This window comes from Scyliorhinus torazame, chromosome 5 (assembly GCF_047496885.1).
Source record: "Scyliorhinus torazame isolate Kashiwa2021f chromosome 5, sScyTor2.1, whole genome shotgun sequence".
In the NCBI taxonomy this organism is placed as follows: Eukaryota; Metazoa; Chordata; class Chondrichthyes; order Carcharhiniformes; family Scyliorhinidae; genus Scyliorhinus; species Scyliorhinus torazame.
The window spans coordinates 214,909,502-214,937,131 of NC_092711.1; the positions used below are offsets into that span (position 1 = coordinate 214,909,502).

The following is a 27,630-nucleotide window of genomic DNA, read 5'->3' on the forward strand; positions in this document are numbered from 1 at the left end:
GGTTTGTGTTTGAATTTGCTGCCTAGACACTCTGAGTAGTTTTTCCATTGACATTTATATTTTGCAGGTCAGCAGCTCCCTGAGACAGGCTTTCCCCCTGACGGACCACATTAGGAATAACAGCCCACACTCTCTCTTTTCTCGGCTCCTGCCCACCCGCCTGCACTGAGCCTTTCCCAGTGCGCGTTTCACACTGGCTGCCCGTTAATTGGCCAGCCAACGTGAAATCACGTTCCAGAGCCACTCGCAGCCGGAAGCGTGTTTTCTGCCCGCTTCCGGGCCTGGCGAGTGTACGGTCACATGCCGAAAAATTGAGGCAATTTCTGAGTGAAGCAACAACCATTTTGTCATGCAAAAACATTGCACTCTCCCACTTGGACCTGTTGCTTATTGCAACAGTGTCCCAAGGTTCCTTTACCTCTTTCAACTCCATAAAATAATGAAAACAATCCATCTGGAGCCAATAGCATTAGTTAAGTAAAACCATGGGGTTGTAGACTTGAGCATAACCCAAGCTTCTTGGAACTTGATCACCTGTTCAAAAGCCTCCTGTGTACACCCATCCATCCTGTGCACCATACTAACCCCCATCGACAGAAAGCCGGGGGGACAACTGGGACCACGATCTGGAATCTTTGAGTGTGACAGGGGTGGTGAGGGAAAGAGTCAGATCCTAATTTCTATCATCCGTGACATAATGGACAAAGGTCATTCCAGCACCATATCAAAGCTCCATAAGTGTAATCCAATGTCTGCTGGAGAGATTAGGCCTGGAATGGTACCCTCTTACATACACATGGCCACATCCTTATATTCAGCCATTCTGCAGGGCAGCGACCACCAGAGACTAATGGTTTCACAGTCCCAGACTCAGTACATGCTGGACCTACCCCTGGGGAGGAGGGTCAGACTTGCACAACATTCATTATCAATTGAAAGAACACATATGTCTCCCTCTGACATAGCCTGCTGCAATTGTATATGGTTTTTTATGCTGCAATTTTCTCGGGTGTTGGTGAGGCCGCATTTGGAGTATTGTGTTCAGTTTTGGTTTCCTTACCTGAGAAAGGACATATTGACACTGGAGGGAGTGCAGAGGAGATTCACTAGGTTGATCCCAGAGTTGAGGGAATTAGATTATGACGAGAGGTTGAGTAGACTGGGACTGTACTCATTGAAGTTTAGAAGGATGCGGGGGGATCTTATTGAAACATATAAAATTATGAAGGGAATACATAGAATAGATGCGGGCAGGTTGTTTCCACTGGTCGGGGAAAGCAGAACTAGGGGGCATAGCCTCAAAATAAGGGGAAGCAGATTTAGGACGGAGTGTAGGAGGAACCTCTTCACCCAAAGGGTTGTGATTCTCTGGAATTCCTTGCCCAGTGAAGCAGTTGAGGCTCCTTCTTTAAACGTTTTTAAGAAAAAGATAGATACCTTTCTAAAGAATAAAGGGATTCGGGGATATGGTGTACTGGCCGGAGAGTGGAGCTGAGTTCACAAAGATCAGCCATGATCTCAATAAATGGCGGAGCAGGCTCGAGGGGCCAGATGGCCTATTCCTGTTCCTAGTTCTTATGTTCCCCAAAAGGAGCAAACGGGGGGGCTTTTCCCAAACGATGTCAGCGTCGGTGGAGCCGTTAGTCATTTCGAGATCCTGAATTTGCTGCACTATTTCTCTTTTTTAACTGAATATCCAAGTGTTGGGTTTATGCACTTAAAATAATGCAATCATAAATTTTTCGTATGACCCAAAAAACAAAACATTCTTAACAGGTTTCACAAAGCAAAAAATAATGATCGTTCCAAAATCTTTGTATAGCACTGAAGGTTAACCTTTCAGGGGAGATGGTGGCATTATGGGATGGTCACTGGAATAGTAATCAAGCGACCCGGAATACTTTGGGGTTCCGGGTTCAAATCCCGCCACTGCAGATGGTGAAATCTGAATTCAATATAAATCTGGAATTAAAAGTCTAATGATGACCATGAAACCAGTGTCGATTGTCGTAAAAACCCATCTGGTTCACAAATGTCCTTTAGGGAGGGAAATCTGCCATTCTTACCTGGTCTGGCCTACATGTGACTCCAGACCCACAGCAATGCGGTTGACTCTTAACTACCCCCCAAAGGCAATGAGGGATGGGGAATAAATGCTGGCACATTAAGTGACGTGAAAAATAAAGTCAAATAACTGTCCAAATAAAGTTTTACCCCGAAAAATGCATCTCTCAACCATACTGTAAAAGAAAATTAAGATTGTGGAAAAATGCGCACAGTTGGTACAGCATTCACCAATGATTTGGTAAAAAACGGGATGAGGTCCTACAAGCAGAATTTAGGGAGTTAGGAGCCAAGTTAAAAAGTCGGACCTCAGAGGTAGTAATCTCAGGATTGCTACCAGCGCCACGTGGTAGTCAGAGTAGAAATGAAAGAATAGGCAGGATGAATGCGTGGCTTGAGAGATGATGCAGGTGGGAGGGGTTCAGATTTATGGGACATTGGGACCAGTTCTGGGGGAGGTGGGACTACTACAAATTGGACGATCTACACCTGGGCCGGACTGGAACCAATATCCTTGGGGGTGCTTTTGCTAACACTGTTGGGGAGGGTTTAAACTAATGTGGCAGGGCGATGTGAACCAAATGAGGTTAGTGGACAGAAATTAGGTAGTAACTAAAGCCTGTAAGGAACTAGATCATGAAGTCAGTGTGACTAACGGGAAGAGTAGGCAGGGAGCAGATGATGAACGCAAAGGGACTGGTGGCCTGAGGTGCATTTGTTTTAATGCAAGAAGTGTAGTAGGTAAGGCAGATGAATTTAGGGCTTGGATTAGTACCTGGGAGTATGATGTTATTGCTATTACTGAGACTTGGTTGAAGGAAGGGCATGATTGGCAACTAAATATCCCAGGATATCGATGCTTCAGGTGGGATAGAGAGGGAGGGAAAAGGGGTGGAGGAGTTGCATTACTGGTCAGAGAGGATATCACATCTGTGCTGAAGGAGGGCACTGTGGAGGACTCGAGCAGTGAGGCGATATGGGCAGAGCTCAGAAATAGGAAGGGTGCGGTAACAATGTTGGGGCTGTACTACAGACCTCCCAACATCAAGCGTGAAATAGAGGTACAAATATGTAAACAGATTATGGAAAGATGTAGGAGCAACAGGGTGGTGGTGATAGGAGATTTTAATTTTCCCAACATTGACTGGTATACACTTAGTGTTAGAGGTCTAGATGGAGCAGAATTTGTAAAGAGCATCCAGGAGGGTTTTCTAGAGCAGTATGTAAATAGTCCAATTCGGGAAGGGGCCATACTGGACCTAGTGTTGGGGAATGAGCCCGGCCAGGTGGTTTAATTTTCAATTGGGGTTACTTTGGGAATAGTGATCACAATTCCGTAAGTTTTAGAATACTCATGGACAAAGACGAGAGTGGTCCTAAAGGAAGAGTGCTAAATTGGGGGAAGGCCAACTATGCCAAAATTCGGCAGGAGCTGCAGAATGTGGATTAGGAGCAGCTGTTTGAAGGTAAATCCACATTTGATATGTGGTAGGCTTTTAAAGAGAGGTTGATTAGAGTGCAGGACAGACATGTCCCTGTGAAAATGAGGGATAGAAATGGCAAGATTAGGGAACCATGGATGACAGCTGAAATTGTGAGACTAGCTAAGAGAAAAAAGGAAGCATAAATAAGGTCTAGGCGACTGATGATAGACAAAGCTTTGGAAGAATATCGGGAATGTAGGACCAATCTGAAATGAGGAATCAAGAGGGCTAAAAGGGGTCATGAAATATCTTTGGCTAACAGGGTTAAGGAAAATCCCAAAGCCTTTCATTCATATATAAGGAGTAAGAGGGTAACTAAAGAAAGGGTTGACCCACTCAAGGACAAAAGAGGAAAGTTATGCGTGGAGTCAGAGAAAATGGGTGAGATTCTTAACGAGTACTTTGCATTGGTATTCACCGAGGAGAGGGACATGACGGATGTTGAGGTTAGGGATAGATGTTTGATTACTCTAGGTCAAGTCGGCATAAGGAGGTAAGATGTGTTGGGTATTCTAAAAGGCATTAAGGTGGACAGGTCCCCAGGTCCGGATGGGATCTATCCCAGGTTACTGAGGGAAGTGAGAGAGGAAATAGCTGGGGCCTTAACAGATATCTTTGCAGCATCTTTGAACACGGGTGAGGTACCGGAGAACTGGAGAATTGCTAATGTCCCCTTGTTTAAGAAGGGTAGCAGGGATAATCCAGGTAATTATAGACCGGTGAGCCTGACGTCAGTGGTAGGGAAGCTGCTGGAGAAGATACTGAGGGATGGGATCTATTCACATTTGGAAGGAAATGGGCTTATCAGTGATAGGCAACATGATTTTGTGCAGGGAAGGTCATGTCTTACCAACTTAATAGAATTCTTTGAGGAAGTGACAGAGTTGATTGATGAGGGAAGGGCTGTAGATGTCATATACATGGACTTCAGTAAGGCATTTGATAAGGTTCCCCATGGTAGGTTGATGGAGAAAGTGAAGTCTCATGGGGTCCAGGGTGTACTAGCTAGATGAATAAAGAACTGGCTGGACAACAGGAGACAGAGAATAGTAGTGGAAGGGAGTTTCTCAAAATGGAGAACTGTGACCAGTGGTGTTCCACAGGGATCCGTGCTGGGACCACTGTTATTTGTGATATACATAAATGATCTGGAGGAAGGTATAGGTGGTCTGATTAGCAAGTTTGCAGATGACACTAAGATTGTGGAGTAGCAGATAGTGAAGGGGACTGTCAGAGAATACAGCCGAATACAGATAGATTGGAGAGTTGGGCGGAGAACTGGCAGATGGAGTTCAATCCGGACAAATGCGAGGCGATGCATTTTGGAAGATCCAATTCAAGAGATGAATGGAATACGGTAAATGGAAAAGCCCTGGGGAAAATTGATGTACAGAGAGATCTGGGTGTTCAGATCCATTGTACCCTGAAGGTGGCTGCGCAAGTCGATATGAGTGGTCAAGAAGGCAGATGGCATGCTTTCCTTCATCGGAAGGGATATGAGTACAAGAGTTGGCAGGTCATGTTACAGTTGTATAAGACTTTGGTTCGGCCACATTTGGAATACAGCGTACAGTTCTGGTCGCCACATTACCAAAAGGATGTGGATGCTTTGGAGAAGGTGCAGAGGAGATTCACCAGGATGTTGCCTGGTATGGAGGGCGCTAGCTATGAAGAGAGGTTGAGTAGCTTAGGATTATTTTCATTAGAAAGACGGAGGTTGAGGGGGGACCTCATTGAAGTCTACAAAATCATGAGAGGTATAGACAGGGTGGATAGCAAGAAGCTTTTTCCCAGAGTGGGTGACTCAATTACTAGGGGTCACGAGTTCAAGGTGAGAGGGGAAAAGTTTAAGGGAGATATGCGTGGAAAGTTCTTTACGCAGAGGGTGGTGGGTGCCTGGAACGCATTGCCGGAGGAGGTGGTAGAGGCGGGCACGATAGCGTAATTTAAGATGTATCTAGACAGATACATGAATGGGCAGGGAGCAGAGGGATACAGATCCTTAGAAAATAGGCGACAGTTTTAGATAGAGGAACTGGATCGGCGCAGGCTTGGAGGGCCGAATAGCCTGTTCCTGTGCTGTAATTTTTCTTTGTTCTTTCTTTATTCACGTTTTCAACTTTGATCAACATCGATCTGATGTCGCAATCATGGGGGCGGACATGCCTGAGGAATCTGCGAGGGTTCCACCCAATCAGTAAAAAAAAGCTGTCAAATGCAAATGAAACAATGCTTTTGTGGCTAAGTGAAAAAGAAAAGTTCAATAAAAAGAAATGTTAAAGAAAATAATAGTCATCTTTATTTCACCACCTGCTCTTGTTGCTTTTCTCTCACAGCGGATGATGAGCAACGTCAATGATTAAGTTTTCCAACACGTGGGAATGCCTCGTTCAATGTGCAAATTGTCTGCCCTACTTGTTAGCTCAAATTGTGTCCATGTATTTAATGAATCATGCTCAAATTCAGTTAAATACAGGCAGGTAGGGAAAACTACTGACGAACATGCAAACTAAATAAAACCAGAGAGCTCATTTTAATCCCCAGAACCAGCCACAAAATGAACCAATTGAATCAAACCCTTTTTTGCTTTTGGATTTCTTGGTGCAACCAGCTTGCTTCCACAGGTAGCCAATTATACAATTTTTAAAAATTAAATTTCTAACCTGGTGAACATGATTCTTCTCCTTTGTTAAAAGCTTCTTTATTGTACTTTGACAAACAAAGCTTTTGAGAAGCTACTGTGCGTTTCAATTACAAAAAGCGTGGGGAGTGCATGAATTATACTTCAAAGCTAGTGCTCTCGGATTGTGAGTGGACAATACAGGCTTCAGAAATTAATCAACTTGTTGGTCTCTGGAGGTCATTACTTGTGGGGACAAGGAGGTTCAGTCCTCTTTGTTGAAAGCACAATTCCTGCTCCTCAATTAATAGGTGGTCTACTTCTCCGGTAAAATCCGATAACCTGCTAGTGTTATGATCCCAGACCAGACCACAACAGTGGCTAGGATACTATACCCGAAACCCCAATGTTTTAGTTTATTTTAAGACTGTGCCAAAAGAATGATTCGTTCTAGGAGAGATTGCATGAAAAAAAGGATTTTTTTTTTAGCCAAACCATATTATGAATACAACATTAAACTTTAACTTGACACCAGAAATGAACAGTTTACAATTACCCCTTAATACAAATATACAATTTCCCATTAAATAACAAGAAAATAAACATATAGTTATTCATCCAGCTTACAATTAACAGTGCAGAAAGTAATACTTGCTTTATAAAACATATTTGGCTTCGGTTGGGACCACTTCAGACTCTGGCTGAATATCTTCGAATAGCTGTTTCAACTGGGTTGTTTCAGCCTCTTCCTTATCTTCAGACTAAATTGCTCGGCTTTAAACTATTATTACTCTTTTTTTAACTATCCTACCCGGAAAGAATTGTGGACTCAGAGTCAGGCAGATCAGAACTCAGTTTCTCTCTCTCAAAGCTTCTCACTGCCTCTCTACCTTTCTGAGCTCCACCCAGAAAAGACCTCATCTCCCCAAGCTGCAAAACATATTGAGTGAGATTCTCCATTTGAGAGACTAAGTGCTGACGCTGGGATTGGATGGGTGGGGTTCCCTCATCTCGATGGGGCGCTGTTACAGAGCCATTCAGGGCATACTAATGGGCCAGCAATCGTGGCAGGTGAAACTAGTGTAATTCCAATCACCACTGGCGTTGAATTTGCTGGGGTCAGGATTGGCACGGGAGAGCCTGACAGCTGGAGGTGCATATAAGGACTCCACTCACCACACACACGCATTACAGCAAGGGGAATGGCATCCCGAAGAGCGACCCTGAGGTTTGCAGACTCAGAGCTGGAGATACTGCTGGATGCTGTAGAGGAAAGGCGGAACACCCTCTTTTCCGGAGAGGAAAGGAGGCTGATACCCATCAAAGTCAATTGGACCTGGGAGGAGGTGGCAAAAGCAGAGAATGCCGTGGGCCCCAACGTGAGCGTGGACCGGCCAGCAGTTGCCTGAAGAAGCTGCACAACCTCCTTGGGCAACCCGGGTGAGTCACCTCCTTCGTGCCCCTGGCACCACCGTCATGCCACACACCCCAACTGACCAGCCCTCATACCCCCCTCCCCCACCACGGCTAAAACCAGATGGACGGACAGACAGTGCCACGTGAGGATGGGAAACCCGCCCGGCCAGCCAGGGTGAGCCACCAGCTCCATGCAACCTCGTCCCACACACCCCAATCCCACACCCCTCCCCCGGCTCACCCCCATGCGGCCCTCTTTAGGCGGATGGGTAGGCAGTGCCACATGAGGATGAGCAACCATCCCCCCAGCTAGCCAGAGTGAGTCACCATGTCTCTGGCATCACCCACATCCCGTGTGCACCCCCTCCCCCTCCCCCGAGGGTGATCGGACCTCACCCGCCAGCAGCCCGCCATGCCCCATATGCCAACACCCATACCAGCCACCCTGGTCGGGTGCCCTGCACACAGAGGCCACTAGCCGTGGACGTCCTGTGCTTCCCATGTCCAAGTGCCTCACACTTTGTATTATCCGTCCGCCCAGGAGAAGGCGGCCCACAAGAGAGGGAGAAGGACAGAGGGGGCCCACCGGACCTACGGGTCCCCACCACCGAAAAGCGGAGGGCAATGGATGTGGTTGATGGGATGAGAAACAGGCAATCGCCGAGGCGGAGGTCGGCATGGGACAACCAATGAGTTGTGATGTCCCTATGGCACGTGAATCACCCCTCGCCCCTGCATCATGCCTACCCTTGATCTCATCATGCGTCTTGTCTTTGGTCTTGGAGGGTCACCTTCCGACGAGGCATAGTTTGGTGTGTCCCCCCCCCCCCCCCACCCCCCCCACCCCCATCCCCCAGCCGCAACCCTGCAACTCACCTGCTGGTGAGGCCAGACCGTCGGGGATCCCTCGCCCCCAGGCACAACCCCGCAACACCCCGGAGCACTACTCTGGGGATGACACCATCTTTTCATTATTGATGTCACCAGCACCCTCCACCATCCCAGAGACTCTCACCTCCTTGGGTCATGTCAGTGAAGAGGCTCTTGGCCCACTCTGTGGTGTGTGTGACACACATGCTGTGATAGGAACCCCCGAGAGAGCTTTATGTTCCAGCCCCTTGGACATGGAATTCCCCCGAGATGGGTTTATATATCATGGATAGGTTGTTCTCTGAAGCCTCAAACAATCTCTCCAAAAAGGTAGGTCAACTCAAGCGCCGAGTATAAAAGTGAACCGGAGTCGCCACTTTCAAATGTCATCAGCATCCAACTCAAAGAGTGGGCATGTCTTACACTCCCGCACATCTTCACCACACAGCCTCTATCATCTGCTTGATTTCTTGTGCCCTGTTATACGGTTGTTGTTGTTTCTCTTCTTGCACCTGGCGGTGCACAAGACAGACTTTCCTCTGTTCTCATAGCAAGGTTTTTCCTGGAACAGGACTCGAGTCTGTCACCAGAAGCTTATAGCTTGAAGGGCGCCACTCTGCACCAAGCACAGCTGACCGGGGGTTACTCCCGATCTTACCGCCTGCCACTGCTGTTCGGAGGATTTTTCAGGTTGTCACTCCACCTGTTATGAATGCACCTTCCTTGACCATCACGTCCTGGGGTGGGACCTAAACCCGGAGCTTCTGGCTCAGAGGCAGGGACATTACCCACCGCCACAAGACCTCTTCCCAGTTACATTAGTAAGTGAGCAAGTATCTGTGGAGTGAAAATCTGAAGCTGACTGTGAGGGCTGACTAGAATGTTGTGGCTGAAGAGGGGGTGGCGTTGACTTATACGCCGAGTACATGCAAAAATTCGACTTCTGGAGCGGGAAAACTGGGTTGCCCTTGTACTCCACCAATTACAGTAGGTGCTATTTTAATTTGTGTGATGAGACACCAGCGCATCTGAGACCCATGGTTGTTTGCATTGCTGAATTTAACTTCCTGCTCCCAGGAAAGATGCGTGCATCCAGCTTCTTCTGGCTTTACAAGTCTGCCATTACCATAGCAGGTTTGAAAATGCTGGAGCAAAGCTCAGGGATGCCAGTCTCCTGAATCCCAAATTTAAGCACAACATCAGCTTCTAAAGGCCTCTTGGCATCAGAAGAGGATTAATGGCCCAGGTGGCTTTGGCAAAGCTGAGAAAGAAAGGTAATTTTCTTATTCCGGTAAACATTGGGCAGCAGTAACGCTAGAAATATGCCTTTCAGACATTCCCTTCCTGCTTTTTCCCTTCTCCCTGTGCCCAATGACTATCTCTGGATTATTACAGTCAAACGGCAGAGTGTGTAACACAGCACACTTGTGAGGTCTCGCTCAAAATCGTCTTCACAATTTGACACATTCCTTTACAATTCTTGATAAACGTGTCTGATTGATTTCCCCTTCTGACGTTTCATGAAACTGTTCCTTCTGGTTTTGAATAATTGCGTCTCCCTCATTAGATCCTGCTGCACTGAGAACAAACCGAGCTCGACAAGAAGCACGCAATGAGAACAATACTTCAGAAGTGTGATTGACACATCGAGTTGCGCAGATTGCCAAGGATTACACTATTCCTTGACAAGAGCTCATTAGCCTTATGTAAAGTAACACGGTTACTCAGAGACTGACTAAATATTTGAAAAAATTCCCCTGCAGATCTACTTTGAGCAAAAGACCACAATTGCTTATTGGACCAAAATCCAGCTCAATTAGTCTAACAAGTCTGTTCCATAATTGCCCAACATTTGATAAAGATTCAGCATGCCTATCAGTTGGTTGAATGCAGCTTGCATATTTTTCAAGTCAGCCTATTCATTGTGGTGTTTTCTAAATTATATTAATTACGTGTAATAGAAATGCAGCAGTGAGTATTTAACTTAAATGGAATTGAGACAAATTGCCAGAAAAGTGGCATGTGGTATATTCCTAAGCCAAAACGTCCAACATTGTTATAGTGGCTAAGCAAAGCAGAGATGTGTGAATATCCAGCACGAGTTTTAAGGATACAAAGAAATAACATTTATTTACAATAAGATATATATACAACAGCAGCAACTTTGCTTGCTGCTCACTCCTTCCTGCTGGTTCCAAACTGGCCAGCTTTATTTATACAGGGAGTCTGCTAATGATTTCTCCGCCCCCCCCCTCATTGGGGAAGCTCATACTCCCACAGGATTGTGGGATTGTCATTAGTCCCCAGCCAATGGTAAGCAGGCAGGTTATAACAACATCCCTTCCTTTATTAAATCTGTTCATTTAGAAGGCACTTTGAATTCACTTTTGTGCATAAAATATAGACATTGTAATTAGACTTTGCCGCAAAGTGATCCCCAACATTTGTGTAAGTCATTAAGTAACATACTTATTTATTTTTATTTTTTAAATTTAGAGAACACAACTATTTTTTTTCTAATTAAGGGGCAACTTAGCATGGCCAATCCACCTACCTGCACCTCTTTGGGTTGTGGGATGAAACCTACGCAGACACGGGGAGAATGTGCAAATTCCACAGATAGTGACCCAGGGCTGGGATCGAACCCAGATCCTCAGTGCCTTAGGCACCAGTGCTAACCACTGCGCCACCGTGCCACCCCTGTCATTAAGTAAAATACAACAGGAGGCACTACTAGTGCTACTCGTTCAACCAACTTGCTGTTGACGAGCAGATCAAGGGAAGCATTAGCAGAGAATATGTCAGGAGAGTGGCATCTGACAAGTCGGAAAAACAAGTCTTGCAGCATTTTGAAACCATCTTACCCAAGTATCTTCTTCATTTAAATCTTGCCTTTGTAGATGATGCATGACTGCTTCTGATGCTTCCAGGGGCCCCTCATCAGCCTCCGTCTACCAACAGCAATAAATGCTAACATCCAATTTTTTTAAATTTCAGGCCCAGAAGTTGCACACGGACCTCAGGAGGAAACAAAGTTGAAGGCGTGCTGTTCAGCTGAAAGTATCACTTGGTCTTTTGCAGATCCCTGCTCAACTGTGGCATATTTCAGAGAGTGGGCGAGAGCCATCTCTGAAGCAACTCTCCTCTGAAAAGCTGACAGCATGATACACTATCAATTAGAGACGAGAGTAGAGAGGAATCGAGGCTTTATTAAGCAGCGATGTGTAGCCTCCTGCAGCTGCTGCCGAAATGGCTGCAGCTCGGTGAGCACACACATTTACACTCTGCCTACTGGGCGGAGCCAGAAGGCAGGGATCTACCCCCGTACCTGTAGTACAGGAGCCTTACCGTATTACTTCTCATATATGTCATATATACAAACAGTGGTGACTACCTCATTCACCCCCTGTTAAAAAAAGAGTCCAGCGGGGGTGGTGGAAAACTATTTAAATGTATGTGAGCATTTGTAAAGTGTACAGTTTGGGGAAAAGTTCACAAATTTAGCCGGTCGGGTGCCTTGATCCTCCGTTGTGAGCGCCGCAGTCCCGGTGGTGATGCAGGCGCCGGTTTAGTCGCCGGTGACTCCGGGAGCATGTAGTCCTGATCTTCATCCCAGGGTGGAACCAATGGGAAGACGGATCGTCCTGGAGCGGGGGTTGTAGTGAGGTGCGCTGGGGGGAGGATGGGTGGCGCCGGGGCAGTTGAGGGGGGGGAGGGACCCAGCTGGTGCCAAGTCCTTGAGGGAGATTGTGTCTTGGCAGCCGTCGGGGTACGCCACGTAGGCATACTGCGGGTTTGCGTGGAGTAGCTGTACCCTCTCGACCAACGGGTCCGCCTTGTGGAGCCACACATGCTTGCGGAGGAGGACGGATCCTGGAGCTGCCAGCCACATTGGGAGCGAAACCCCAGAGTGGACTTCCTAGGGAAGGCAAGGAGACGTTCATGAGGGTTGCATTAGTCGCAGTGCAAAGTAGCGATCGGATGGAGTGGAGGGCAAAGGGGAGGACCTCCTGCCAACGGGAGACGGGGGATTTTTAGACCGTAGGGCCAGCAGGACGGCCTTCCAGACTGTCCCGTTCCCCCCCTCTACCTGCCCGTTTACCCAGGAGTTGTAGCTGGTCATCCTGCTCGAGGCAATGCCCTTGCTGAGCAGAGATTGACGCAGCTCATCACTCATAAAGGAGGATCCCCAGTCGCTGTGGACGTAAGCGGGGAAACCGAACAGTGTGAAGATACTATTGAGGGCTTTGATGACTGTGGCAGACGTCATATCGGGGCATGGAATGGCGAAGGGGAATCTGGAGTATTCATCGACCACGTTAAGGAAGTACGTGTTTCAGTCGGAGGAGGGGAGGGGCCCTTTGAAATCCATGCTGCAGTGTTCAAAGGGACAGGAGGTCTTCAGGTGCGCTCGGTCTGGCTGGTAGAAATGCGGTTTGAACTCCGCGCAGACCTGGCAGTCTTTGGTCACCGCCCTGACTTCCGCAATGGAATAGGGTAGGTTGCAGGCCTCTATGAAGTGAAAGAACCAGGTGAGCCCTGGGTGACAGAGACCATTGTGTAGGGCCCGGAGTCGGTTCACTTGTGTGCTGGCACATGTACTTAGGGATAGGGCATCGGGGGGCTCGTTGAGCTTACCGGGGCGATACAAAATCTCGTAATTGTAGGTGGAGAGCTCGATCCTCCACCTCAAGATTTTATAATTTTTGATCTTGCCCCGCTGTGTGTTATTGAACATGAAGGCAACTTACCATTGGTCAGTGAGGAGAGGGAATCTCCTGCCGGCCAGGTAATGCCTCCAATGCCGCACAGCTTCAACGATGGCTTGGGCCTCCTTTTCGATGGAGGAGTGCCGAATTTCAGAGGCATGGAGGGTGCAGGAAAAGAATGCCACAGGCCTGCCTGCCTGGTTGAAGGTGGCGGCCAGAGCAACGTCTGATGCATCGTTCTCAACTTGAAAGGGGAGGGTCTCGTCGACCGCATGCATCGCGGCCTTGGCGATGTTGGCCTTGATACGGTTGAAGGCCTGGTGAGCCTCGGACATCAGGGGGAAAACTGTGGCGTGTATGAGTGGGCGGGCCTTGTCCGCATAGTTAGGGACCCACTGGGCATAGTATGAGAAGAACCCCAGGCATCGTTTGAGGGCCTTGGGGCAGTGGAGGAGAGGGAGTTACATGAGGGGACGCGTGCTGTCGGGGTCGGGCCCTAGAACTCCATTTTGCACCACATGGCCAAGGATGGCTAAGCAGTTGGTGCTGAACACGCACTTCTCCTTGTTATACATTAGGTTCAGGAGTTTGGCGATGTGGAGAAATTTGAAAAGGTTAGCGTTGTGGTCCTGCTGGTCGTGGCAGCCGATGGTGACGTTATCGAGGTACGGGAAGGTGGCCCACGGTCCGTACCGGTCAACCATTCGGTCCATCTCCCATTGGAAGACCGAGACCCCATTAGTGACGCCGAAGGGAACCCTAAGGAAATGGTAAAGGCGGCCGTCTGCTTCGAACGCAGTGTATTGGCGGTCCGCCTTGCGGATGGGGAGCTGGTGGTAGGCAGAATTCAGGTCCACTGTAGAGAAGACCCAGTGCTGTGCAATCTGATTGACCATATCAGATATGCGTGGGAGGGGATACGCGTCGAGCTGCGTCTACCGATCGGTGGTCTGACTGTAGTCAATGACCATCCTGTGTTTCTCCCCAGTCTTTACAACTACCACTTGGGCTCGCCAGGGGCTGTTGCTGGCCTCAATAATGCCTTCCCGCAGTAGCCACTGGACCTCCGACCTGATGAAGGTCCTGTCCTGGGCACTGTACCGTTGATCCTGGTGGCGACGGGTTTGCAATCCAGGGTGAGGTTTGCAAACAGGTAAGGTGGGTCGACCTTAAGCGTCGTGAGGCCGCATACAGTAAGGAGTGGTAGGGGCCCGCCGAATTTCAGAGTTAGACTTTGGAGGTTGCACTGGAAGCCCAGGCCGAGTAGCAAGGCAGCGCAGAGGTTGGGGAGGACGTAGAGCTGGAAGTTGCTGAACTCTCCGCCCTGGATGGTGAGGGTGGCAGTGCAGTACCCCCGGATCGCCACGGAGTGGGATCCGGAGGCCAGGGAGATTCGTTGGGTAATGGGGTGTACCGCGAGGGAGCAGCACCTTACCGTATCGGGGTGGATGAAGCTCTCCGTGCTCCCGGAGTCGAGAAGGCAAGGTGGCCATCGACCTTCACCGTCGTTGTCGCGGTTGCGAGGTTGTGCGGCCGGGAGTGGTCCAGCGTGATGGAGGCGAGCTGCAGCTGGTGGGCCCCGAGCTGGTCGGCGGCGGTTGCAGGCGATGAGCGGGCCGATGAGGTGACCGACGAGAAGGGGTCCTGAGGTGCCAACCAAAATGGCGCCGAAGGTGGCGGTGCCACGGGGCGCACGTGGCAGGCGGCGTTAAAGATGGCGGCGCCCATGGGCTGCACGAGGTCTGATGGGGGGAAGATGGCGGCGCCCATGTTCCGCACGTGTTCTGATGCGAGGAAGATGGAGGCACCCACGGGCCACACGTGGATTGCGGGGACGAAAATGGCGGCACCCACGGGTCGCACGTGGAATGTGCAGGGACAATGGGGCTGGTTACAGCGGTGATCGACCTGGCCGGGCACACCGCAGCAAAATGTCCTTTCTTCCCGCAGGTCTTGCAGATTGCGCTCCGCGCCGGGCAGCGCTGCCGGGGGTGCTTTGTCTGCCCGCAGAAATAGCACTTGGCGCCCCCCGGGGTTGGTTGGCTGCCGTGCGCCGCAGGCTTGGGGTTGGCTGGGGGCAGTCGCTGCTGGGGTCCATGATGTCCAGGAGGGGGGCGCCGTGCAGTCGGGGGCATACATTTGTACATTATGGGAGGCTACAGTTAATGAGCTCGCCAGTTTCTTGATCGCCGCGAGGTCGAGTTCCCAACCCTTCTAAGAGGCGCTGGCGGATGTACGCCGACCCTATGCCCGTAATGAAAGCGTCCCTGATTAGGAGTTCGGAATGTTCAACGGCCGAAACTGCCTGGCAATTGCAGTTCCTCGCTAGGGCGTGCAGGGCACGCCAGAAATTTTCCAATGACTCTCCGGGGAGTTGTTGCCGCGTGGACAGGAGGTGCCTGGCGTAGAGTTTGTTGATCGGCCGGCTGTAGTTCTCTTTCAGAAGCGCCGTGGCCTCAGTGTAGTTGAGCGCATCCCGGATAAGGGGAAAAATATCGGAACTCAACCGTGTGTACAGGATCTGGAGTTTCTGTGCTTCTGAGGGTTGTTCTGTCGCTGATCCGATGTAGGCTTCAAACCAAGCTCGCCAGTGCTCGAAGGCCGACTTGGCGTTGTCTGCTTGAGGGTGCAGCTGCAGGCGATCTGGCTTGATGCGAAGGTCCATCGCTGTAAAATCTCTGCTTAATAAATTGATGCACTATTAATTACGACAAGGCGAGAGTAGAGAGTAATCGAGGCTTTATTAAGCAGAGATGTGTTGCCTCCCACAGCTGCTGCCGAAATGGCTGCAGCTCAGTGAGCACACACATTTACCCCCGTGCCTGTAGTACAGGAGCCTTACCGTATTACTTCTCATATACGTCATATATACAAACAGTGGTGACTACCACACAGAAAACAATTAAAAGTGGTCCAATCTGTACAGAGCAATACCTCTTGGGCCAGAAAGCGGGGCCAACAGTTTCCTCAATGTGAACCTTTGTTGAAGCATCTCTCATAGAGCCTGTACTTAGCTTCCAAGACAGAAGTCAAGGGGCAGTCTTTAATGACACATACATAAGTTTATCTTTTCCATTTACGTGTCCAATATTTTGTTGTCCTTCAATAAGACCTGGCTGTTAGTACAACCCGTCAAATGAATACTCATTGAGAACTCAGCAATAAAACTCATGTTTTACTGCACAGTAAGTCCATGTTTTAAGTTGCCTCATTCAGAATTGTTTCATTTTAGAATTGTGGTCGGTATACCCACTGAGCATCTGGACTTTCACTTTAGCGCTGTTTGGCGCTGGCGCTGACAGAGTGTGCGTGGCTCGATTGGTGCCATTTTGGAATGGCCCCTTCCAACTGCTGAGACTTTCTCCCCACTTCCCTCCCTGACCCCCACTCTCGCCGCTCCTCAACCCGACCCGTGTGCTCTTCGCTCCCCTCCCTGACCCTCGTGGTCGGCGCTCACTTCCATGACCCTCACTCTCACCCCTCCCCGACCATTGCGCTCGTCTCCTCCGCAAACATCGCGCTCATCGCTCTCCTCGCCCTTCCCTTGCCACTCCCTTCCTCCACCTTCATCTCTCCCATTCCCGATCCCCTTCCCAGCCCTCGCGCTCACCCCTCCCCAACTCAGTCCCAACCCTCAAAATCGCATCTCTACAATCATTGCACACGGTGCTCCTTGACCCTTCCCAACCCTCGCTGCTTCCCCCCGACACTCCTCGCTCCCCTCCCAAACTCTCACCGCTCACTGTCCCACGCGCTCTTCGCTCCCCGGCTTTTGCCATTCCCTTCTCAGACCCTTGTACTCCCTGACGCTCGTGCTTGCAACTCCCCTCCCCGACCCTCGCAGTCGCCGTTCATCTCCCAACCCTTGCCGCTCCCCCCAACCTTCGTGCTCGCCACGCCCCGTCACTCACCACTCTTGACCCTCGCCGCTCCCCTCTCCGACTCTCGTCGCTTGCCTTCCCGACCCTTGCAGCCGCTGCTTCCCTCCGTGACCTTCCCACTCACTCCCTTCCTTTCCCAGCTCTCTGACCTGCTGCTTCCTCCCCCAGCTCTCCAACTCCCCTCCACAAACTTCCTGCTCACCGCTTCCCTACCTGGCTTCACATCATTCACCGTTTTCCTGCCTGGGTCACCTTGTCACTGTCATCCTCCTGAGCCCTGGCTCGCAGCAATGGTTCAAGAAAGGAATCGGTGGCCGGGAGGCCATGGTGAACAGCAGGGTTGAGCGGGAAGAAGTGAGTGGGAGGGTCAGGGGGGGGGAGCAGTGAACAGGAGGGTCATAAGAACATGAAACCTGGAGCAGGAGTAAGCCACTCGGCTTCTCGGGCCTGCTCTGCCATTCAATAAGATCATGGCAGCTCCCATTGCCCTTTGAGGAAAAGAGTTTCAGAGACTCACGACCACCTGAGAGAAAGGAATTCTCCTCATCACTGTCTTAAATGGGCAACCCGTTATTTGTAAGCAGTGACCCCTAGTTCTAGATTCTCCCACAAGGGGAAACATCATCTCCACGTCCACCCTGTCAATAGCTGTCGGGATCTTAAACGTTTTGATCAAGTCGCCTCTTACTCTTCCAAACTCTAATGGATCCAATCTCTCCAACCTTTCCTCAGAAGAGAAGCCACATTCCTGGTGTTTTGAGGCAGCACGGTAGCATAGTGGGTAGCACTGTTGCTTCACAGCGCCAGGGTCCCAGGTTCGATTCCCGCTTGGGTCACTGTCTCTGTGAATTGGGCATTCTAAATTCTCCCTCCGTGTACCCAAACAGGTGCCGGAATGTGGCGACTAGGGGATTTTCACATTAACTTCATTGCAGTGTTAATGTAAGCCTACTTGTGACAATAAAGATTATTATTATTAGTCTAGTAAGCCTTCTCTGAACTGCTTCTGATGCATTTACATCTTTCCTTAAATAAAGAAATCAATACTCGACACAAACCACCAGATGTGTTCTCACCAATGCCCTGTACAATTGAAGCATAGCCTCCTTACCGTATTCATTTCCCCTCACAATAAACAATTACCATTCGATTAGCTTTCCAAATTACTTGCTGCACCTGAACACCTGCTTTTTGTGATTCATGCACGAGGACAACCAGATTCCTCTGCACCTCAGAGCTCTGTGATCACTCATCATTTAGATAATAAGTGATTTTTTTTCTTCCTGTCAAAATGGCCAATTTAACATTTGCTCACATTTTCCAGAGTTTTGCCCACTCACTTAACAGGGGTGGTTTTGAGCCCTTGTTTGGCGTCAGCGTAAACGGCAACATGGGCCCAAAATCCCGCGAGAGTCAGAAACTGAGATTCTCGCCAGTGAGAATCTCGTTTCCCGATTTTCCCCGTCCCGCGCTGGTGATGTGGCAGGGTCATCATTTCCATATATTTTAATACATTTCAATCTTATTAAAGGGCTTCCCAGCCATATGATCTCCCCCTCACTGAATATTCATACCTCGCTGACATGATGTCACATTGGCGAGGTTTCCAACAGGTATATAAAAACAGGAATCAGTCGAGGGATCCCACTGAGCCAAGGTAGCTATAGCCCCTGGGCAGGGGAGGGGGGAGAAAGGGGCATACCCAGGCAGTACCCCTGCCACTGCCCCAGTATAGGTGGACACTGTCCCCTGGCAGTGTCACTCTGTGCCAGGATAGTAGTATCAAGTTGGCAGTGCCAGGGATGGGTCTTCTGAGGAGCCCCATTGGGGGTAGTTCCCCTTATGCGTGTTTGTGGGGGTGGGTTCGGACTGATGGCTTTGAAGGGGGAGAAGAACCCCCGATACCTTTGTGGTGGGGGGTGATTCGCTTATGGGGAGTGGGAGGAAGGACAAATTAATTTTCATCGCAGATCTGGGCGCCCTTTAAACATGGCACCCCAATCTCTGTGGAGCCAGCCTATTCAGGCCCCGCCCGGCCAGGTTCTCTCTGCACTGAATAGCCGGAAAATCTGGTCTGAAAACTTGGTTGCACATCTGGAGATACATGCCGGTTTTTCAGTCAGAACCTGACACTGCCAAACTTTGGTAAAATTCCACCCAACCTATGTCCCTTTGTAGCCTCCTTATGCCCTCTTCACAATTTACTTTCCTATGTACCTTTGTGACATATGCAATTTTGGCAACCATACCTTCAAGCAAGGAAGCAGTGAATGGGATGGTCTGGGAGGGTAGCTGCGATCAGGAGGATCGGGGAGGGGGGTGGGTGAATGGGAAGGTCGGAGGGAAGTGGCGAGCAGGAGGGTCAGGGAGGGAGGGGGTGAGCGGCAGGATCGGGGAGGAAAAGGGTGAACGTGAGGGTCGGGAAGGGAAACGGTGAGCCGGGGAAAGAAGCAGTGAGAGAAAGAGAGTTGACGGGAGAGAGAGAAAGTCGGCCTATGGGAGAGGCGGCAAGCAGCTGATAAGTCAAAGGAATTAGCATTTATATTTTTTTTCTTTATTTTAAAAGATGGTTCATTCACCAATTGAAGAATTTAGCAATCTAAAATATTTCAATTTACAGGGTATAATGTTTTATCGCTTTTTTTTATGATGATGAAGCTAATACAGAAGCTAACTCCAAGGTTTTCATTGCTTTTAATGGGAAAATGTGATTCACTTAAAGTTGTTTCACTTAAAGCTGTAATTTTCAGAAATGCAATGACAACTTTGAGATCTTTTATAGTAACAAGGACAGTCAGTTATTAATACAGCAAAGTCAATCTCATCACCGAACCTACATTTACATTCAAACTTTGTTCTGCATTTTACATAAATCAATCCATTACGCTATAATTTAATGCTGAGGAAAATAATTAATGTATTGTACCTCCAGTGTTTGCAAAGTGCACATGAAATATTGATAGTCTCCTGACCAAAAAAATTTAATTATAATCAACCAGCATACACAACAGAAACCAAATGGTAAACTATGTTAAAAATGATCAATGCCTACCTTTACGTAGGCCTCGCAGATCTGTTAAAAAAATATTTTTCTGCCTAGTCTCTCTTGTCAAGGAGCTTTAGACCAATTACCAATAATTATCTTCTTTTTCTCTGATATCTAATTTTAGCTGCATCGGGCGAGTATTGACATTATTTCTCTCTGTGACTGCAACATCCTCCCCTAGCCTTTTTGTCACTCCTCGCACGTGTTTCCTTGTTCCAGTGCCTCTGTTGTAACATTGCACTTTGCTGTTTCAATTCTCCAGCCATTTTGTCACTTTACCACATATCATAATGGTACTGAAGTCTCGCATCTGAAACGTTCCATACCCCTGGCTAAGCTGATTCCATACAGATACAACACTAGCATGTACCCGGCAATGTAGAAAATTGCCCAGGTATGCCCTGTATACAAAAAAACAGGACAAATCCAACCCCAGCCAATTACTGCCCCATTCGTCCAATCTCAATCATCAGCAAACGATTGAAGGGGTCATCGACAGTGCAAAAAAGCAGCACTTGCTTAACATTAAACTACTCACGGATGCTCAGTTTGGGTTCCGCCAGTACCACTCAGCTCCTGACCTCATTACAGTGTTGGTTCAAACATGGCCCAAAGAGCTGAACTCAAGGTGAGGTGAGAGTGACGACCCTTGATATCAAGGCAGCATTTGACCGAATATGGCATCAAGGAACACTAGCTAAACTGGAGTCAATAGGAACAGGAGGGAAAGCTCGCCACTGTTTGGATGCACATCTAGCGCAAAGGAAGCTGGTTGTTGTTGTTGGAGATCCGTCATCTCAGCTCCAGGTGATCACTGCAGGAGTTACTCAGGGCAGCGTCTTAGGCCCAAACATCTTCAGCTGCTTCACCAGTGACTTTCTTCTATCATAAGGTCAGAAGTGGGAATGTTCGCTGATGATTGCACTATGGTCACCATTCACTCAGATACTGAAACAGAGCATGTCCAAATGCAACAGACCTGGATAATATCCAGGCTTGGGCTGCCAAATGGCAAGTAACATTCACACCACAAATGTGTCAGGCAATGTATCTGCAACAAAGGAGAATTTAGCCTTCACCGTTTGAAATTCAATTACATTATCATTGCTGAATCCCCCACTATCAACATCCTTGTGGTTACCATTGGCCAGGTGCTCAACCGGACTCGCCATCTAAATACCTGCTGACTCCCCAAAGCCCATATACAATCTACAAGGCACAAGTCAGGAGTGCGATGAAATACTCTGCACTTGCCTGGGTGAGTGCAGCTCCAGCAACACTTGAGAAGCTCAACACCATCCAGGACAAAGCAGCCCTCTTGATTCCTTCCTTGCCATTCCTTCAGTGTCACTGGGTCAAAATTCTGGAACCTCCTCCCTACAGCACTGTGGATGTACCTACACCACATGGACTGCAGCAGTTAAAAAGGCAGCTCACCACCACATTGCCAAGGGCAATTAAGGATGGGCAATGAATGCTGACCTAGCCAGCGACCCCTACATCCTTTGAATGAATAAAACAGAAAATCACAATTTGGGACTTTTGATCTTTCTTTCCACAATAGGATAGCAAACACAAGGAGCTCACAGGGGATAGTCAAACTGCCAGATAGGTTCAGGGAAAGAGGCTTGGTCTAGCAAGGGGAAACCCACTCATCCCATGGACAGAGCCAGTCAGAATTAGAAAGCTGACCAGGCAGTTAGGCTCAAGGAGGTTCTGAAAGTTAGTACAAATTAAGGAAAGGTTAGTTGGAACAGCTATTCACTTGCCATCTGCAAATTAAAGCAATTGATCAATACATATTTGTGTCTGTGACTGTGTCTCACTGAAATGCTGCCAGCACATCTACCGAGAGGTCGCTGAAGCACACGTGAGGACACACACACATGGATTGTGCTGCTGTATATAATTCGATATTGGGTTTTGTGGTCATGCACCGAAAATCACACACAGAGACCCCTTACAGAGTGACCAGCATCACTACGCCCAATAAATGGAGCAAGTCTTTGATATTCCTATTGCATTGCATATTTCCCACCAGACACATTTCAAACTTCACAAACCTCTTCCATATCTGTCTTTAGAGAAACAATTAAAAACATACTTATGTTACTTCCTCCTTGGTTTCATGATATCCCCTTTAACATTTGCCCCGTGCAGTCTCTCGTATTGATTTTAATGTTGCAGGTGATTGATCTAAAAACTCAACCTAAAGGTCTACCTACAATACATCTGACAGCACAAAAAAACATTAAATATTGACGTGTGGAGGTTAGTCCCATGTTCTGGCCCAAATGTAACCTTTAATATCTGCCACTAGAAGGGGAGTAGAGACAACCCCAGTAACTATAGACCAGTGAGCCTTACTTGTTGTGGGCAAAATCTTGGAAAGGTTTATAAGAGATAGGATGTATAATCATCTGGGAAGGAATAATTTGATTAGAGATAGTCAACACGGTTTTGTGAAGGGTAGGTCGTGCCTCACAAATCTTATTGTGTTCTTTGAGAAGGTGACCAAACAGGTGGATGAGGGTAAAGCAGTTGATGTGGTGTCTATGGATTTCAGTAAAGCGTTTGATAAGGTTCCCCACGGTAGGCTACTGCAGAAAATACAGAGGCATGGGATTGAGGGTGATTTAGCAGTTTGGATCAGAAATTGGCTAGCTGGAAGAAGACAAAGGGTGGTGGTTGATGGGAAATGTTCAGACTGGAGTTCAGTTACTAGTGATGTACCACAAGGATCTGTTTTGGGGCCACTGCTGTTTGTCATTTTTATAAATAACCTGGAGGAGGGTGTAGAAGGATGGGTGAGCAAATTTGCAGATGACACTAAAGTCGGTGGAGTTGTGGACAGTGCGGACGGATGTTACAAGTTACAGAGGGACATAGATAAGCTGCAGCGCTGGGCTGAGAGGTGGCTGAAGTGGGAAATGGTTCAAAAGGGCACTTGGCACAGAAGATGGCTGCCTGACACACAAGATGGAGACACAGAGAATAAAGCAGGCATAACTGATGCCTGGAGTCCAGCGGGGTGCCAGTAGGACAGATAGGAACAGATCCAGGACAAAGGAAGCCAGGCAGGAAGATTAAGAAATACATAAATGCGGGACACCACTTGAATAAAGCTGACTTCAGCCAAGGGGTACACAATGATATGCTAATACGAATGTCTTGGGCCATTTCCTAAAACAAAGGGTCAATCGATACTACCTTCCTGCTGCTGCCTGTAACCTGTTAAACCTCTTTGACTGTGGCCATGTGTAAATGGCAAAATGCTTACAAATAGCGATGTACAATCTATAAAATGTTTAAAGATAACAAGGTGATAATTGTTTTGTATCTGGGCCCATTGTGAACCCGAAGTGGCTGTCTAAAGATAACAAGATGATAATTGTTTTGTATCTGGGGTCATTGTGAACCCAAAGTATAAAATGAATGACTGCCATTCAAACCGGGAGAAAGGCTGTCTACTGTACCGCGGGGTACGTACGCTTTCTCCCGAAGCTTCGTGTAACAATAAAACTGCATTTATCTGATCACAGCAAGTCTGACTCTTGAAGTAGTTGATTTTTCCCACAACAGTGGCAAATGAAGTTTAATGCAGAAAAGTGTGAGGTGATTAATTTTGGAAGGAATAACAGGAAGACAGAGTACTGGCGAACCAGTGGTTTCCCCGTAATGGGGTCCATGCCGAGGCCCCACCTTCCCCCCTATGCCGCCTCCACTCCCCCCAAATTTTGAGGGCCGCCACCACCACCGGGCTCGTGGTATACCTCCTTGGAGGGAGTGGCAGCGGCACCGTTGCCAGCACCCCCAGACTCGTACACACACAGGACGCCGTCTCCAGCCGCTTCCATGCAGCCCCCTCCCCCTCCATCACCCACTTGCGCACCATCGTCGCATTGGCGGCCCAGTAGTACCCACAGAGGGTGGGCAGCGCCAGCCCCCCCTATCTCTACTCTGCTCCAGGAACACCCTTCTCACCCTCGGAGTCCCTCGCGCCCACACAAACCCCATTATACTCCTGTTAATCCGCCTGAAAAAAGCGTTCGGGATAAACACGGGGAGGCACTGGAACAGGAACAAAAACCTTGGGAGCACCGTCATTTTTATTGACTGCACCCTACCCGCCAAGGACAGCGGCAATGCGTCCCACCTCTTGAACTCCTCCTCCATTTGCTCCACCAGCCTTGTAAAGTTAAGCCTATGCAGGGCCCACCAGCTCCTGGCCACCTGGACCCCCAAATATCTGTAGCTCCTCTCCACCCTTTTTAGTGGGAGCTCGCCAATCCCCCTCTCCTGGTCCCCTACGAACAGCTCGCTCTTCCCCATATTGAGCTTGTACCCCGAAAAGTCCCCGAATTCCCTAAGGATCCTCATTACCTCTGGCATTCCTCCCACCGGGTCCGCCACATACAGCAGCAGGTCGTCCGCATAAAGCGACACCCTATGCTCCTCCCCACCCCGCACCAACCCCCTCCAGTTCCTCGACTCTCTCAGTGCCATAGCCAGGGGTTCAATCGCCAGTGCGAAGAGCAGGGGGGACAGGGGACACCCCTGTCTCGTCCCTCGGTGCAACTGAAAGTATTCGAACCTCCTCCTATTTGTGGCCACACTCGCCATCGGGACCTCATACAACAGCACCTCCCACAGGTACCCCCACTCTACCCTATCGAAGGCTTTCTCAGCGTCTATCGCCACCACTATCTCCACCTCCCCCTCCCTCGCCGGCATCATGATAACGTTCAAAAGCCTCCGCACATGCGCGTTCAACTGCCTCCCTTTCACAAACCCCGTCTGGTCTTCATGGATGATCTGTGGCACACAATCCTCGTGGCTAAGACCTTCGCCAGCACCTTGGCATCTACATTGAGCAAGGAAATCGGTCTGTAAGACCTACATTGCAGGGGATCCTTGTCCCGCTTCAGGATCAAGGAGATCAGTGCCCAGGACAGCGTCGGGGGTAAAGCCCCCCACTCCCTTTCCTCATTAAAGGTCCTAACTAACAGCGGGCCCAACAGGTCCATATAGAACTCAACCGAGAAACCGTCTGGCCCCGTTGCCTTCCCCGCCTGCATGCTTCCTATCCCTTTGATCAACTCCTCCAGCCCAATCGGGGCCCCCAGTCCCGCCACCAGTCCCTCTTCCACCTTTGGAACCTCAATTGGTCCAGGAAACGGCCCATCCCTCCCTCCTCCCGTGGGAGCTCGGATCGGTACAATTCCTCGTAGAAGTCCCTGAAGACCCCATTGATGCCAACCCCACTCCGCACCACGCTCCCTCCCCTGTCCTTAACTCCCCCGATCTCCCTAGCTGCGTCCCGCTTCCGAAGCTGATGTGCGAGCATCTGGCTTGCGTTTTCCCCATACTCGTAGACCGCCCCCTGGGCCTTCCTCCACTGCACCTCCGCCTTCCTGGTGGTCACCAGGTCGAATTCGGCCTGGAGGCTGCGCCTCTTCCTCAACAATCCTTCCTCAGGCTCTTCCGCATACCTCCTGTCTACCCTCACCTTCTCCCCCACCAGCCTCTCCCTCTCCCCCCGCTCCCTCCGCTCCTTGTGGGACCTAATGGAGATCAGCTCTCCCCTCACCACCGCCTTCAGTGCCTCCCAGACCATCCCCACTCGGACCTCCCCGTTGTCGTTGGTCTCCAAGTACCTCTCTGTACTTCCTCGGACCCGCTCGCTCACCTCCTCGTCCGCCAACAGCCCCACCTCCAAGCACCACAGCGGGCGCTGGTCCCTCTCCTCCCCCATCTCCAAGTCTACCCAATGCGGGGCGTGGTCCAAAATGGCTATTGCCGAATACTCGGTATCCTCTACTCTCGCTATCAGCGCCCTACTCAAAATGAAAAAGCCGATTCGAGAATAAGCCTTATGGACATGTGAGAAGAATGAAAATTCCCAAGCCCCCGGCCTTGCAAATCTCCAAGGGTCCACCCCTCCCATTAGGTCCATAAATCCCCTCAACACTCTAGCTGCCGCGAGCTTCCTACCCATCCTAGACCTGGAGGATTTACCAGAATGTTGCCTGGTATGGAGGGAAGATCTTATGGGGAAAGGCTGAGAGACTTGAGGCTGTTTTCATTCGAGAGAAGAAGGTTAAGAGGTGACTTAATTGAGGCATACAAGATGATCAGAGGATTGGATAGGGTGGACAGTGAGAGCCTTCTTCCTCGGATGGTGATGTCTAGCACAAGGGGACATAGCTTTAAATTGAGGGGAGATAGATATAAGACAGATGTCAGAGGTAGGTTCTTTACTCAGAGAGTAGTAAGGGCGTGGAATGCCCTGCCTGCAACAGTAGTGGACTCGCCAACACTAAGGGCATTCAAATGGTCAATCACCAGACATATGGACGATAAGAGAATAGTGTAGATGGGCTTAGAGTGGTTTCACAGGTCGGTGCAACATCGAGGGCCGAAGGGCCTGTACTGCGCTGTAATGGTCTATGTTCTATCTACTACACCTTTTCAGCCACCTCTGTGCACCAGGGTCAACTTTCAAGTGAAGGTTAGGGCAGCACGGTGGCGCAGTGGTTAACACTGCTGCCTCACGACGCCGAGGTCCCGGGTTCGATCCCGGCCCCGGGTCACTGTTCATTTGGAGTTTGCACATTCTCCCCGTGTCTGAGTGGGTCTCACCCCCACAACCCAAAAAGATGTGCAGGTCAGGTGGATTGGCCACGCTAAATTGCCTCTTCATTGGAAAAAAAATAATTGGGTACTCTAAAAGAATTTTTTAAAAAAACTTTCAAGTGAAGGATATGTTTAATCATAACAAGAGATTAATACTAATCACTGTCATGATATTCAAGTAAACATCATGGTGCAAGCATACATACATACTGATGGACAGATCAACGGACCAATCAATACACACACAACACCGCAGCCAATCACAGGCAAGAGCATACACACTACAAAACAGGGAACACTTCACTTCCCGCTCATTCCAGCAGGAGACAGCTCAGGGCACAGAGCTCACAGCAAGCCACTCAGACATCCACCATGTGCTGAGTGCCGCTCCAGGATAGTGTTAGGAATAGGTCCACAGATTCACGGGTTATGATCGAACCTCAGTAACCAGTTTACCACTGTAAATATATGTTAGTAATAAAACTGAGTTGTACCATTCGCAACCGTGTTGGTTCGTCTGTGTAGCAGAGCACCCAACACATCAATCACCATAGGCGCAGGTTGTTTATCTCAGGGACTGTGTCAAAGTTAAAAGGGGTCATGATAGTACTCAAGAGATACAATCACCAGGGTCTAAATTTGATACAATCACCAGGGTCTAAATTTGATACAAGTGTTCAGGAAACGCAGAGGAGGAAAAAAGAAAAGTGTGGTGGCAATACTGATTCGGGAAGACATTGGGCTGCATTTTATATGCCCCAGCTGCATGTAGTTCGGTGGCAGGAGAGAGGTCATGTAGAATATGGTGTGGATCACCCTACCCCCTTCCTATCCTCCCACAAGTTCACCCCCACGATACTGCTGGTTTTGATGCCCTCCTTATGCATTTAAATAGGTAAGTAAG

At 49.1% G+C, this 27,630-nt stretch overlaps 1 protein-coding gene across 3 annotated transcripts in view; it reads right to left on the reverse strand.

Moving 5' to 3' along the window:
- The window catches only part of LOC140420938 (connector enhancer of kinase suppressor of ras 2), a 986,283-nt gene that overhangs the window by 790,503 nt on the left and 168,150 nt on the right, over positions 1-27,630 (reverse strand). The gene's annotated exons all lie outside the window — the stretch shown is intronic.